The sequence below is a fragment of the Peromyscus leucopus genome, chromosome 1 (assembly GCF_004664715.2).
Source record: "Peromyscus leucopus breed LL Stock chromosome 1, UCI_PerLeu_2.1, whole genome shotgun sequence".
NCBI classification, from domain to species: domain Eukaryota; kingdom Metazoa; phylum Chordata; class Mammalia; order Rodentia; family Cricetidae; genus Peromyscus; species Peromyscus leucopus.
In genome coordinates this window covers 152,203,053-152,216,688 of record NC_051063.1, presented here as the reverse complement: position 1 = coordinate 152,216,688, position 13,636 = coordinate 152,203,053, and the positions used below count along the sequence as shown (strand labels likewise).

At 39.1% G+C, this 13,636-nt stretch overlaps 1 pseudogene; it reads right to left on the bottom strand.

Moving 5' to 3' along the window:
• LOC119088655 overlaps positions 1-12,089 on the bottom strand; it is a 56,780-nt pseudogene extending 44,691 nt beyond the window's left edge.
• Positions 12,090-13,636: the final 1,547 nt, after the last annotated feature.

Genomic DNA, 13,636 nt, shown 5'->3' with positions numbered 1-13,636 from the left:
ACTTTCTCATGTTCCTCTATGCAGCTGACTGGCTCTTTGGCCTCTTCTCTCCTTGTGGGTTGTGGGCTTTCCCTTGACCCTCTCCTTAGGCTGCTGCCACAGTAGGTAGCTGCCTTTATAACCTCTCAGGCTTGGACTGCTCTATGCAGCAGCAGCAGTCAGCCTCATACTTCACCACATCATCAGCAGATTTGGTGAGAAGATTGGGAATTCTTAAAGGAGAGGATTCATTAAAAAGACAGAGAAAGATTATCACACCTTAAAAAATGGAAAAAAATTAATACAATGGAGAGTTAGGTTTCTGTATGATTTCACAATGCATGGTTTAAAATGGAAAAATTAAATGAAGGGATAATCAACTTAACTATGATGACATAATGTTAATTATCATTTTGATATTCTTATTATTGGTTTGAAAATTCTTGGTTTATCTCTAAAAAAGTTTATTAATATGAGTGCCAAGATATAAGCCTTAGAAAAACTTATTAAAATAAATCATAGAAATATTCAGACACAGACAGAGGAATTTAAAGGAGAATCAACCTCATCATTACATTATATAATTAGAGAGGAACAGCCCAAGGTTTTTCAAACAACCAACCTTAATTTATGCAGTCATCTTATAGGAATTGTCAAATGACAGATATCTCCAAGGCTGTATAAGAACTGACTGGATACCTGTGGAAATGTTAGATTAGAGGATATTTAAGGAAATGATAGTGTCATGTGGTATACATTCACCTTTTGTGAAGCAGATGTTGAATTCATGGTAACAGAATTGTCCCACAAGACTGGAGAGACTTGGTTACAGCAGTATTGGAACCTGGTCCTCAATTACAGTGGAAGACCTGGGAGAAAGATAAGGTGATGGCCGTTGAAAAATGAAGTAGGGCTAGAGGTATTGAAATCTCCCAAGATCAACTTCTTAGAGAGGGAGATTATGCTGATAGGCAAATATAGTCCCTATATGATGACCACACCCTAGCTCTATGCAATGCAGCAGCTTTGAATGTTTGGGACAGAATTGAAGAAGTAGGAAAGAGAACTGAGTCATTACTAAAGTTATACAGGGCCTAAAAGAAACCTTCACTTATTTCTTACAAAGATTGATTTCAGCTATAAAATATAATAAGACAACATTCAGAAGCTAGACAAATAATAATTGAATCTTTGGCTTTTGAAAATGATAATTCACGATGCAAAGGGGTAATTAGGCCTTTAAAGGCAAGATCAGCACTCATAGAAGAATAGATCCCTGATACAGTCAGTATTGAATCTCATAACTATGATTGTGCTTGGATAGGAGAGATTATTTCCAGAGGCTTGAAAAAAAATCAAAACATCAGGTGTTTTAATTGTGGCAAACAAGGTCACCTAAAAAAGGGATTGTAGACAGGGCATTCCCAGAAATAATTTTTTTTTTTTAGAAATAATTCCGAAGAGAAAGCTCCTCCCTTCAGGAGTCTGCAAAAGGCGTGACAAAAGCAGACACTGGACCAATGAATGCAGATCAACAAAGGACAGGCACAGTAAATCTTTGCCTTTGGGAAATGCCTTGGTGGGCCTCTCACAGACCCCATTTCATTCCTTGTCACCATGGGGGGAAACTCCTCCGCATAGCAACCAAAAGATTATGTTTGAATAAGACAAACCTCTTGATTGGAAGAGGTGATAGTTCATCAAACAGCATGACCACTCAATCCAAACTAACTTATAAAACTAACAAATGCTTTTCATTTGACCAGATATAACTTTCCAAAAAAGAAACTTCCCAAAGTTAGGGTTGGGGCAAGGTTTTGTTTTTGTTTTTCCAGGAGCATGAAGGCATCCAGTTAAAGAATTTTAAGACCATTGAAGAAAAGGGATGAACATGTCTCAAGAAAAGGAGTAAATTGGTCTACTGACATATCACATTTCTAACAAGACAAAATCTTCCTAAATGTTTGTTTGTGCTGTTCTCTACAGATATGCAATGCAAATTGTCTTTGTAGTCCCAGTTCAATTAGAAATTAAAGCTGGCTTTAGAGTTGGAGTGTAACTTTCTCATTCTCTAAACCCAAGCATGTTGTTAAAAGAAAATTCAGAGCCTCTGATTCATATCACAAGAGCCACCTGGTATGAATAAAACCAAAATCAAGGAATGATTATTGTCACAAATCTCTTACCCCTCAAATTTTGACTCTTTAAAAGTTTTCTTTAGGTATAGTACTATCTTAAAACTTTAAACTTTCTATTTCTATTAATGATGTTTAAGTTTTCTACAGTCAATGATAAATGTTCCTAACAGTGATCTCTAAAGTCTCCAAAAAGATGATGGGGCCCCACAAAGGTGATTCTACCTGGACTATGGTAACCTCTCTAAACTGACAAACAACAGCTAAAGATCAGCTTTGGTCTATGATCCACTTAGGATAATTTCAAGGTAGTTGGCTGAGATGATCCATCCTCACAGACTACTCTAGCCAGGATTGAGATAAGCCCTGAACTTCACCTTTACATGGAGACTGGGCAACAAATGATGCATCTAGCCCTCCTAGGACTTGACAATTAACACAACTTTTTCAGGACCTCCTAAAAATGGCATCACACCCAGGCAGCAGGAAGTAATTTTATGGACATGATGCCCACATTACCAAGTTATGAGTTGGATGACTTTGGTTATTCAGTGTGTTATGGATTTTTATCATCATTTATGGTGGTTAATTACAAGTTGTTATTGGAACAAGCTGAACAAAGGAGATTAGATTCAGGGATCTCATTCTAAAGAGAAATGGGGAGATATAGAAATATGATAAGAGGGTAGATTATGGAATCTACTTTTAAGCAAAAAAAAAAAACCCTACTAGTTTTAAATATTTTACATTGGCTTGGATTTTTGTATACTGATACAAATTTAAGATTATCTTTGTCATAATATATATATATATGTATATACATATATATGTTATAGAAATGATAAGATAAAAAGGTAGATTATTTAAAATATACTTTTAAACCAGAAAAGCAACTACTAGTTTTAAATATTTTACATTGATATGGATCTTGTATATTGATACAAATTTAAGGTTATTTTGGTTAGAACAAACTATACATATGTTTCTCTGCCTGCTCAAGGTGTTATACCTATATAGCTCATCTAACAATGTAATATAAATTTCTACTTTTTTGAAAGTTATTTAGTATAATAAAGAAAAGCAGGTTATTAGTTAGTCACCTATTATAATCAAATTTGTAGTCATATTAGGTATGTTTTCATGGTCAAACAGAGATATATTTTAGATAGGCAAGTGGTCTTCAAGCACTTCAGAGATGTACAGAATGTGACATTTAAAATTTTTAAATAATGTAAGAGTTTTTTTCTTATGACAATGAGACATGTCTGCTCCTGGCAGCAACAATCTACTTCAAAGAAGATGATGGGCATTGAAGAAACTCCATATGAGTTCACTTTCTTCATGGCAAAAGTTAGCCACTGGACAATAAACTGTCCTTGCCTAGACTGCTGACAGTATGCTGTCCCAATTGGATGAGCAGAACACAAAAGAAAGTGACTGCAGAACTTTGCCAAGACAAGACAGGATAGTCTTTCAAAACTCCTGCTTCACAGAAAAGTCTGTCAGAAATTCTAGGTCTACAGGCCAAAGATGGATGCCCCAACATTAGAGAGGAACCTTGGTGACTGTCCAGGCAGCCAGCTGTTTCTATCATTTCTTCTTTTTGGAAGTTGTTTGCTCTACACTTCCTGTTTACTCAGGTAATATTATATCCTTCTCAGGTCTCTGATGGAGTTGAAGCCTTTTAATTATAATTTTCCTTTTAAACAAATACAGAAAAGACACTCATAAAAGAGATGTAAAGTATATGAGCTTGAGAGACGTAAGGAGACAGTTTTGGGTAGGTAATGCAAATTAAGATAGAAAATTAATTAGGTATAACACTTTGAACTCACCAAGATAGGATAGATGATGTAGTATTTTCTTTGAAATGCTTTGTCAAATGCTAATGGACTAGACATGGTTAATGCAATTATTGCCTGTACATATTTATACATATTTACTGTACTTATTATATATACTTTTCCTATTAGTTAAAATCTTTGCTTTTTGTTCAGCCAGGAAGGGGGAAATGTTGTATGATATTTTGTTTGTGTTCTGACAAAAAGAGATTGCCTGGAGGGTAGAGGGCAGAGGTAGCTACTAGTTTACCATAGAGTCCAGGCAGTGGTGGCACACACCTTTAATCCCAGGACATGGGAGGGGGAAGCAGGAAGATCAGAAGTTCAAAGCCACCCTGAGCTAAACAAAACTGATCCAATTTATAAGAGAAACAGAGCCAAGTGGTAGTGATACACACCTTTAACCCCAGCATTTAGAAGGATCATGCTTTTGATCCTAGCACTAACAAGGTAGAGAATATGAGGCAGATGAAGACAGGATCTTGGCCCCATTCAGCTCAAGGATTCATAGAGACAGCATGGCCCATTCAGTCTGAGGATTCACAGGGGCAGGATTTCCCCAATTCTGCCTGAGGATTTATAGAGGCAGGATCTCCCCCATTTGGTCTGAGATTTGGTAGAGGTAAAAAATCTCTAGTGGCTGGCTATTCTGCCACTCGGATCTTTCAACTTTAACCCTCATATCTGACTCTGGGTTTTTATTGTCAAGACTAATTAGGATCATTGTCACTTCAGTATGGAGGAAACTGTTACTCAGCAAACAGGGATGGGCCTGTTTTCTTGGCTTTCCTTATCTCTGCTACTCTTGGTTGCTTTACTATTTACATCACCAATATGCATGTTGGATTGAATTGCTCAAAACTACCAAGGTCACTAATACCTTACAATGACCATAAAAAGCCATTAGGTTCAACAAATTTACTAAAGCCCCATACAATGACCAGGGTCCCTGTTGAATTAATCTCATTCATAAGACTATCATGAACCAGGCCCATTGATTTCTGGGAACTGGACATCAGATACCCACCACAATATGTACTTCCATCAATAACTCTATAAACTGTTATCTTATCAGAACCTGGTATTAATGGGAACCCCAAAATATGAAGAAAAATAAATAGCCCAGAAAAATGCTTTCATTGTCATGTTACTTTGAACCCAGATCATACTGATTACAGCAACTGAAGTACCAATGCACACTGTCCTAGTTACCTTTTCTCAACATAACACAAACCAGAGTCCAAGGAAAGAGGAAATCTCAATTCAGTAGTTGAATCCCTGAATTTAGTTTCTGTGATTGACTATGGAACATGATCGTTAATAATAATTGATGGAAAAGGTCCCACTCATTGCTGGGTAGTACCATACAAATGCCGTTGGACTGGAAAATATAAGAACATTTGCTGAACAAGTCTAAAGCTGCCTGCCAGTAAGCAACAATCCTCTGTAATCTCTACTTCAGTTTTTTCCTCAATTTCTTGCTTTGGATCCCAGTTTTGGATTGCCTCACAATTGTCTAAAAATTATAGAGTGAAAGGCACTGAATCCTTCACCAATTTAATTTTACTCAGTGCTTTATCATAGTCATGGAGAAGCAAAAGAGAACACACACACAACAAAAATTCTCATGCATTCTAATGCATCACATTAAGAATAGAATCCTCAGCCTAAACCATAAACACCAGCAAGATATAGAATAATCCATTTAAATACATAAAGAGACAGACAGCTAACCTATATCCACGAGGGGTACTTCCTCAATTAAAGGAAAAGTAGAACTTTCCTAGAACACACATACTACAGGAATTAATACCCACTGATTCATCACTTGGGAAGATGACCTATGCACTGAGGAAAGAACACCCCTATGAAGCCACAGGATGAAATAAACTACACTACAAGAGTTAAGAAGCAAATGACTGTTTGGGCATTGACAAACACTGTAACATTCACAAGAACCAACACTCACCCGTTAATCTGAACTCTGATTGATAAAGGGCTCAATTATCTATGAAAAACCTCAAGGTTATGCCTGATGGAAAACCATGTAGGCTGCCTGCAGAACTTTTCTTCTCTCTCTAGTCCCTGGACCAAATCCCACAAACTCGTACATAGCTTTTATAACAGAATACACTTGCAAAATATGCCATCTGACCCCTACTACCATTTCCTGTGGTTCCCACAGATATGTTACTTGGGTAATAAGTAGGCAGAAGGGAGACACATAACTCTTAGAGATACAATCCCCCAAGTCTCCTCTCCAGCTGTGTAACAGGAAACCTGTTTTGGTCTCCATTTCCTCTCTGACTCCATCCTCAAGAGCTTACAAGGACCTCTTCTAACCTTCCAACCCAAAATCAAACCAGTAGCCCAGTCTCCATAATAAGCAGACATTCCCTGTGAACACTGCAGTGAGCAGACCAGGAAAACAGGCAACTGGAAAAAAATCGCAATATCTGAAACCTCAGAAAGGAAAAAGAAACCAAGGAACAATTCATCCACTTAAAAAAAAAAAAAAAACTCAGAAATCTGCACCTAGAACTTATACTTATCCCAAATCCAGATGCTTAAAGGTTAGCAAAATGACACAGTGAACAGCTGTCAGGTCGACAAGTCCCCACTAGATCCTAGCTATTCTTCCACAGAAGGTACTGAATATTCAAACATAGCTTATGTACATGCAAAAACAAAACAAAACAAACAATAGATAACTGTTAAATAAAAATATGTAAAGATGGAAGAGGTCTTCAAATAATTCCCTTAACTAAGTCCAGGACAAAATAATTGGAAGACATGAATAAATCTAAAACACACAAATAAAGAGTGGGAGATAACAAATGAAACTGCTCAAGATCTAAACCTGGAAACAGAATCCATAAAGAAAGTACAATCTGAGGGTATTTTGGAAGTAATAAAATCTAGAGATCTCAACAGGAACTACAGAGAAAAGATTTACCAATAGAATACAAGAGATGAAAGTGAGACTCTCAGGCTTTGATGATATTATAGAAGAAATACATACATTGGTCAAAGAAAATGTTAAATCCAAAAATTTTCTGATACAAAACATTCAAGAAATATGGGACATCTTTAAAAGACTAAACACAAGAATAATTGGAAGAGAAGAAGAAGAATCCCAGTTTAAAGGCACAGAAAATATTTGCAATGAAATCATAGAAGAAAATATTCCTAACCTAAAGGAGATGACAGTCAAGAAGCATACAGAACACCAAATTGACTGGACCAGAAAAGAAAGTCTATGGCCACATAGTACTCTAAGCACTGAACATATAACAAAGAGAAAATATAAAAAGCTTCAAGAATGTAAAGGACCATGTAACTTAATAAGGCAGACCTAGTAGAATTACAATTGACTTCTCAATGGAGACTAAAAAAGGCCAAATGGCCTGGATAAATGTGCTGCAGTGTCTAAGAGACCACAGATGCTAAGCCAGACTACTATACCCTGAAAAAATTCAATTCCCAGAGATGGAGAAAATAAGATATTTCATTATAAAGTCAAATTTAAACAATATCTATGTACAATGCAGGCCTTGTAAAAGGTGCTAGAAGGGTAATTCAAACCTAAGGAGGTTAACTACACCCTTACCTAAACAGAAGACATAAATTCACATTGGTAAAATCACAAGAAGGATAACACACACACACATACACACACACACACACACACACACACACACACACACAGAGTATGAGGACAAACAACAATCAATAATAAGAATCTAAATCATGAGTCATAGATATCTCTCAATATCATTTGTCTAAATTGCCCAATACAAAGTCAAAGACTAACAGAATGGATGTGAAAACAGGATCCACCCTCCTGGTGTAACAAAGACACTCATCTCAACATCAAGGACAGACTTTACCTAGGGTAAAGTGTTGGAAAAAGATGTTCCAAGCAAAAGAACATTAGAAGCAAGCTGGTGTAGACACTTTAATATCTAAGAAAATAGATTTCAAATAAAAACTAATGAAAAGAGATAGAGGAGGATGTTAAATACTAATTGTGCTTCTTTGAATAAAAATGGATGCCTCTATAGGTCCATAAGCAATGGTGTTGTGGTGACCTCAGGGTGAGATCTCACCCAGCTAAGCTTCCAACTTGTGAAAAGGAATTAAAGAAAAGCTCTGAGTCTGGTGAGGTGACAAATATCTTTAATTCAAAAACAAGAGAGGCAGAGATATTTGGATCTCTAGTTCAAGGCCAGCCTGGTCTACAGAGCAAGTTCCAGGATGCCTAAGCTTTCATAATAAGGAAAGCCTCAAAAACAGAAAGCTGATGAAGATGTGATTGAACCAGGGGGCCATGTTCCAGGACTAGCAACCAGAAGAACATGACAGCTTAGGCCACATGGTTCTGGTTTTGGAGTCAAAGACTAAAGAAAAAGATTATGGACTCTTTCTCTGCAACTAAGAAAGTCCTTGAGGCCAGGCATGTTGCAGGGGTGTCCCTGCATGGAGGTCTAGTGAGACCATTGTGTGAAGCTGTGAAGGTGAGGTCCAGATTGCATTGGAGACCCCACGATGTTGGAGATGCCAGAATCATAGGATTTCTGCCTAGGAAAGATAACTGGGAGTGGAACCAAACCAAGAAAAAGATGTTGTTTAGACAAAAAGGGGGAAATGATGTATGATATTTTGTTTGTGTTCTGCCAAAAAGAGCTTGCGTGGAGGGCAGAGGGCAGAGCCAGCCACTAGTTAACCATAGAGGCCAGGCAGTGTTGGCATATACCTTTAATCCCAGCATGTGGGAGGACAAAGCTGGAAGATCAGGAGTTCAAAGCCACCCTGGGCTACATGAGATTGATCCAGTCTAAAAGGGAAAAAGAGTCAGGCAATGGTGGTGGTGCATGCCTTTGATCCCAGCACATGGGAGGCTCACACCTTTGATTTCATCATTTGGGATCTCATGCCTTTGATCCCAATTCTAGGGAGGTAGAGACAGGAATATAAGGTGTGTAGAGGCAGGATCTGCCCCCCATTCAGTCTGAAGATTCATAGAGATAGCATCCCCTACTTTGGCCAAAGGATCCAAAGAGGTAAGAAGTGACTGTGGCTGCTCCTTTCCTTTTCTGATCTTACAGTTTTTACCCCAATATCTGATTCCTGTTCTTATTGTTAAGACTAATTAGGATAGTGCTTCAAGTTTCCTCTGGAGTGAAGTGTGAGAAGATGCTTTGTTGGGTGCAAGCCTAGACATGGATGACTGAGACCCAGTGCTAGACTGGATGGGTTTGATTATATTTCATCATGTGTCAGTGGTAGAAATCAGCAGAGCTGGCTTGTCAGAGGCCATCAAAGATGTGATGGCTGGAGCTGGTTTAGATGGTTTGAGTGTGGTAGGCTGAGCTGAGTGGGAAGGAGGCCTCACAGGGCAAACTACAGTGAAACTGAATAAAGCCTTGGAGAGAAAATATCCAAAACCAGATCTGGCTTGAGGCTTGTCCAGGTCTGGGAAAGGCAGAGGTACTCACTTGACCTTCCCAGGTGGGGGCAGCTGATACTGGAACAGAGATGGTCACTCCTTGTGAGCATTGCTCTCTGGTCTCTGAGCCTTGTCCAGGGTGACTGACATACCCAACAGTAATGTGGCAGCCAGACCTGGCCTAGGATCTTTGTTGTTGCTGAAGTCTTGCATAGCCCAGGAGGAGGAGGAGATGCCAGTTTTCTCCTCACTTTGCTTCCCTAGTAGGTGAAAGACCTTCACAGATCCCAGCATATGCATGCTGAGATCGCTGTGAGGCTTTTTGAAGCTGTCATGGCTTAGCTCATGTGGATTCCTCTTCCTCTTGGTCTTGAGGACAATGGGCTTCTCTTGTACCTTGATTCTGTGACTTGATGGCTTCAGCTCCTCTGCTTTCTTGGAGTTGTTTTCTCTGGTCCTCTTGGTCTTATCTTGCTGATGTGCCCTAGCTCTGCTGGCCCTGATGGATGAGGCTTTCTGATCTTTGCCCTCAAAAATGCTTGGCCATGTTGTCACTAGCCCCTTCATTGGCCCCAGTATTGCCCTCAGCCCCTTCTCTCTCCACCAGGTCCTGGAGGTAGATTTTGGCCTTCATTCTTAATGAAGAAGCTCAGAGGCTTTCTGTTCTTCCTTGAACATCTGCTTAGAGAGTCCATTGATGATGCTGGAGTTTACCTGGTCCTGATCCCTCCTGATGACTGTGGAGTCTTTCAATTGGGTTCCTGTAGGATCTTGGAATTGGTTTAAGTCAGTGAGACAGTTGAAGAGTTAGGGAAGGTGAATATCTGCCATCAGTGTAGTCAAGTCTGTAAAATGCATGCTGTAAAGTCACACTCTGCAGCACCCCTGACTCTTCCTAACCCAGGCTGATGCTTCCCAAAGTGGCATTCTTGGAAGCATGATTCAGGATTAGGCTCCTGGCATCAGTGTGGTGCAGTGACTGCTGCAAGTCAGGATGTGCCTAAGAGAGGAGTGTTGGGTTTTGCTTTTCTTTTGTGCCCTCATAGGTATTAAAAGTCATGGATAGCACAGCTGTCATCTCATTCAACTTTTCATTCTTTATTTATTCCAGACTTGGAGCTGGAGGCAAGGCCAGGTATTCTGAAGTACTGTGGATGGGGGCAGTTAATGACCTGTCCCCATTGATAGGTGGTGTCCTCATCTGGGCACCCTGGGGTGAAGGTATTACAAAGGTCAGGACTCTGCAGCAGAGTGTCTGGCCTGAAAGTATCAATCCGAGGGACATCTTCATTCCACTACTGAAAAGAGTCGAGGAAGAAGTCAGTGGTTGGTAAGTAAGATGCTCCCCTCCCTATTTTCAGTGCATCTTGGCACTCATGCCCCTGCAGCAGTAAGGAAGGCATATCTATGAGCTTTGCTTGGCTATTAAGTTAGGCACATATTTTTGGAGACAGGCAGTGTTTCTGGTGACCATGTGATGTCATGTTTTCTTGGATGTTTGTGTGTTCCTTTGTGTTTGTGTGTGTGTGCAGGCATAGTGACCATGGTGAGATTACAGATTTCCCTTAGTGTGTGGTCCTCCCTTCCCCTTCCCTTTGTCTTTGAAACAGGGGCTCTCCTATCTTTGTAATTTTGCTATTAGGCAAGTTGTCTGGTCCATAATTTCCAAGGACTTACCCATCTTTGCCAATTTCTTTCAGTTTGTGGCATAACTCATACTGCCCAGAAGTCCAGCTTTTTATGTGAGTTTAGGTATCCAAACCCAATTTCTCACTCCAGAAAAGCAAGCATTTCAACAACTGAAGATTTCATCCAGCCCCACATTTCACAAACTTCTTATAAGTGACACGAAAATAGGTTTAAGAAGGTAAAAGTTTGGAGATTGGTTATGATTGTGTAGTAGAGAACTTATCTACATGATCATGACCTTAGGTCACCTCTGAAGAACCACAGCAAAAAGAGAGAGAGAACAAAGAAGATTTGCCTCACTTAGCAATTGTACACAGGCCACACCAAACTCTCACTACAATTTTAAACATTAGAGAATGTCATGACAGGAACTTGGAATCTGGGAGGAATACTACTCCAGAACAGATTCTGTGCTGCAGTACTCCTGAGTAAGATTTCAACACATTGAAAATCAAGTGTTACCCAAAAGAAAACTCCTTGCTGTCCTTTTGAACCTTGAGCAATAGATTAGGATGGAATTGATTGCAGCATGTATTAGTGAATGGGAATGATTATCATGGGTGGTGACATGTGTGCCTGTGGTATGCTCTTTAGTCATGTCTTAATGAAGGATGGATGTCTCTCACTGCCATGCATTCCCTCTCATTATAGAGACTGAAGATGGGGAGGGTGAACCAGAGGCAAAACTAACCATTCAGGACTTCCATTTTTCCTCTGTGTGGATACCCACTGCTGAAAGGTAGAGCAGTGTCTCCTTTGAGTGCTGATCTCCCTCCTTCCCCTCAGAGCTCTGTACTCACCTAGAAGACTGGTGTCTGGAATGGTTTGGTCAGATGTGGAATAGGAGATGGCAGAGCTGGATAGTGGTGTTGGGATATTCATTGGCTGAATATCCTTTAGCATCATCACCTTCTTTAGCTGCAGGCCAGAGGCCAGACTCTTAGGGTAGGACTCAGAGCTGTTGACCTGCAGGCACTGCCTGAATTCCCCAGTCATGAGAGAGTACAAGCTTTTGTGGTCATGGTAATAAAATTGGCTGCCCTCCAGGTAGGAAGATGTAGTGTGAAATCTAATTGGTCTTAAAATAAAAACCCAGAGTCATATATCAAGGTAAATAATGAAACATCAGAGGAGTAAAGGGACCAGCCACTAAGGAGACTTCTTAACTTTACCAAATCCTCAGACCAAAAGGGGACCAATCTCCTGTCTCATCCCACATTGTATTACTGTCTCCACCTCCCTAGTGTTGGGATTAAAGGTATGAGTTTCCATCACCTGGCTCTGTTTCTCTTTTAAACTGGATCAATCTCATGTAGCCCAGGAGTGGCTTTGAACTCCTGATCTTCTGCTTCCTCCTCCCAAGTGCTGGGATTAAAAGCATGTGCCACCACTGCCTGGCTGCTATGATTGACTAGTGGTTAGCTCTGCACTCTGATCTCCAGGTACACTTTATTTGTTAAAGCACAAACCAAATATGACCATGTTTCCACCTTTTTTCTAAATGTTAAAATGAGGTTATATATATATATATATAACTAATACAAGAAAAACTATATACAATAAGTAAAATGACTATATACAATATATACAGGCAATAAATATATCAACAATGTCTAGTCCATAAACATTTGACAAATTTAGAGAAAATACTCCATTATCTATCCTATTTTAATGAGTCCAAAAGGTTGTACCTAATTCACTTACTATTCTGACTTGCATTACCAAAACTATATTTAATGTCTCTCTCAACCCTATACATTTTACATTTCTGTGGTGAAACCTTTTCTGAATCTGGTAACAAGGAAAACTATAACTATAACTATCACTATAGCTGTCACTGTCACTGTCACTATAACTATAACTAAAAAGTCTTCAATTCCATCAGAGACCCAAGAAGGAAATAATATTATCTGAGTAAGCAGGAAGTGCAAGCAAGTGACTTCCAAAAAATGTGATAAATGACAGAAACAGCTGGCTGCCTGGACAGTCACCCAAGAATCCTCTGTGACATTGGGCCATCTGTCTTTAGCCTACAGGCCTATATATCTGATAGACTTATCTGTGAAGCAGGATATTCTGAAGGGCTGTCCTACCTTGTCTTGGCAAATTTCTGAAGTCACTATCTTTTGTGTCATGCTTGTCCAATTTAAATAGCATACTATCAGCATTTGAGGCAAGGGCATTTTCTTGCCCAGTAGCTAACTTTTGCCACAAAGAAAGCAAACTCCATATGGAATTTCTTCAATGCCCATCACATTCTTTGAAGTAGATTGGTGCTCTAAGGAGTAGACATGTCTCATGGTCACAAGAAAGGAACCTATGTTATTAAAACATCTTATATTCCAGATCTCTGAAGTATTTAAAGATGGCCTATGTATTTAAAATATATCTTGTTCACCTTAAAAACATGCCTAATATGACAATGAGTTTTATTGTAGTGACTAACTACTAACTTGCATTTTTATTGTCATAAAAATAGAAATAGTTTGCAATAATAACTTTCAAGGACTAGAATTTTCCATTATATTATTAAATGAGATGTA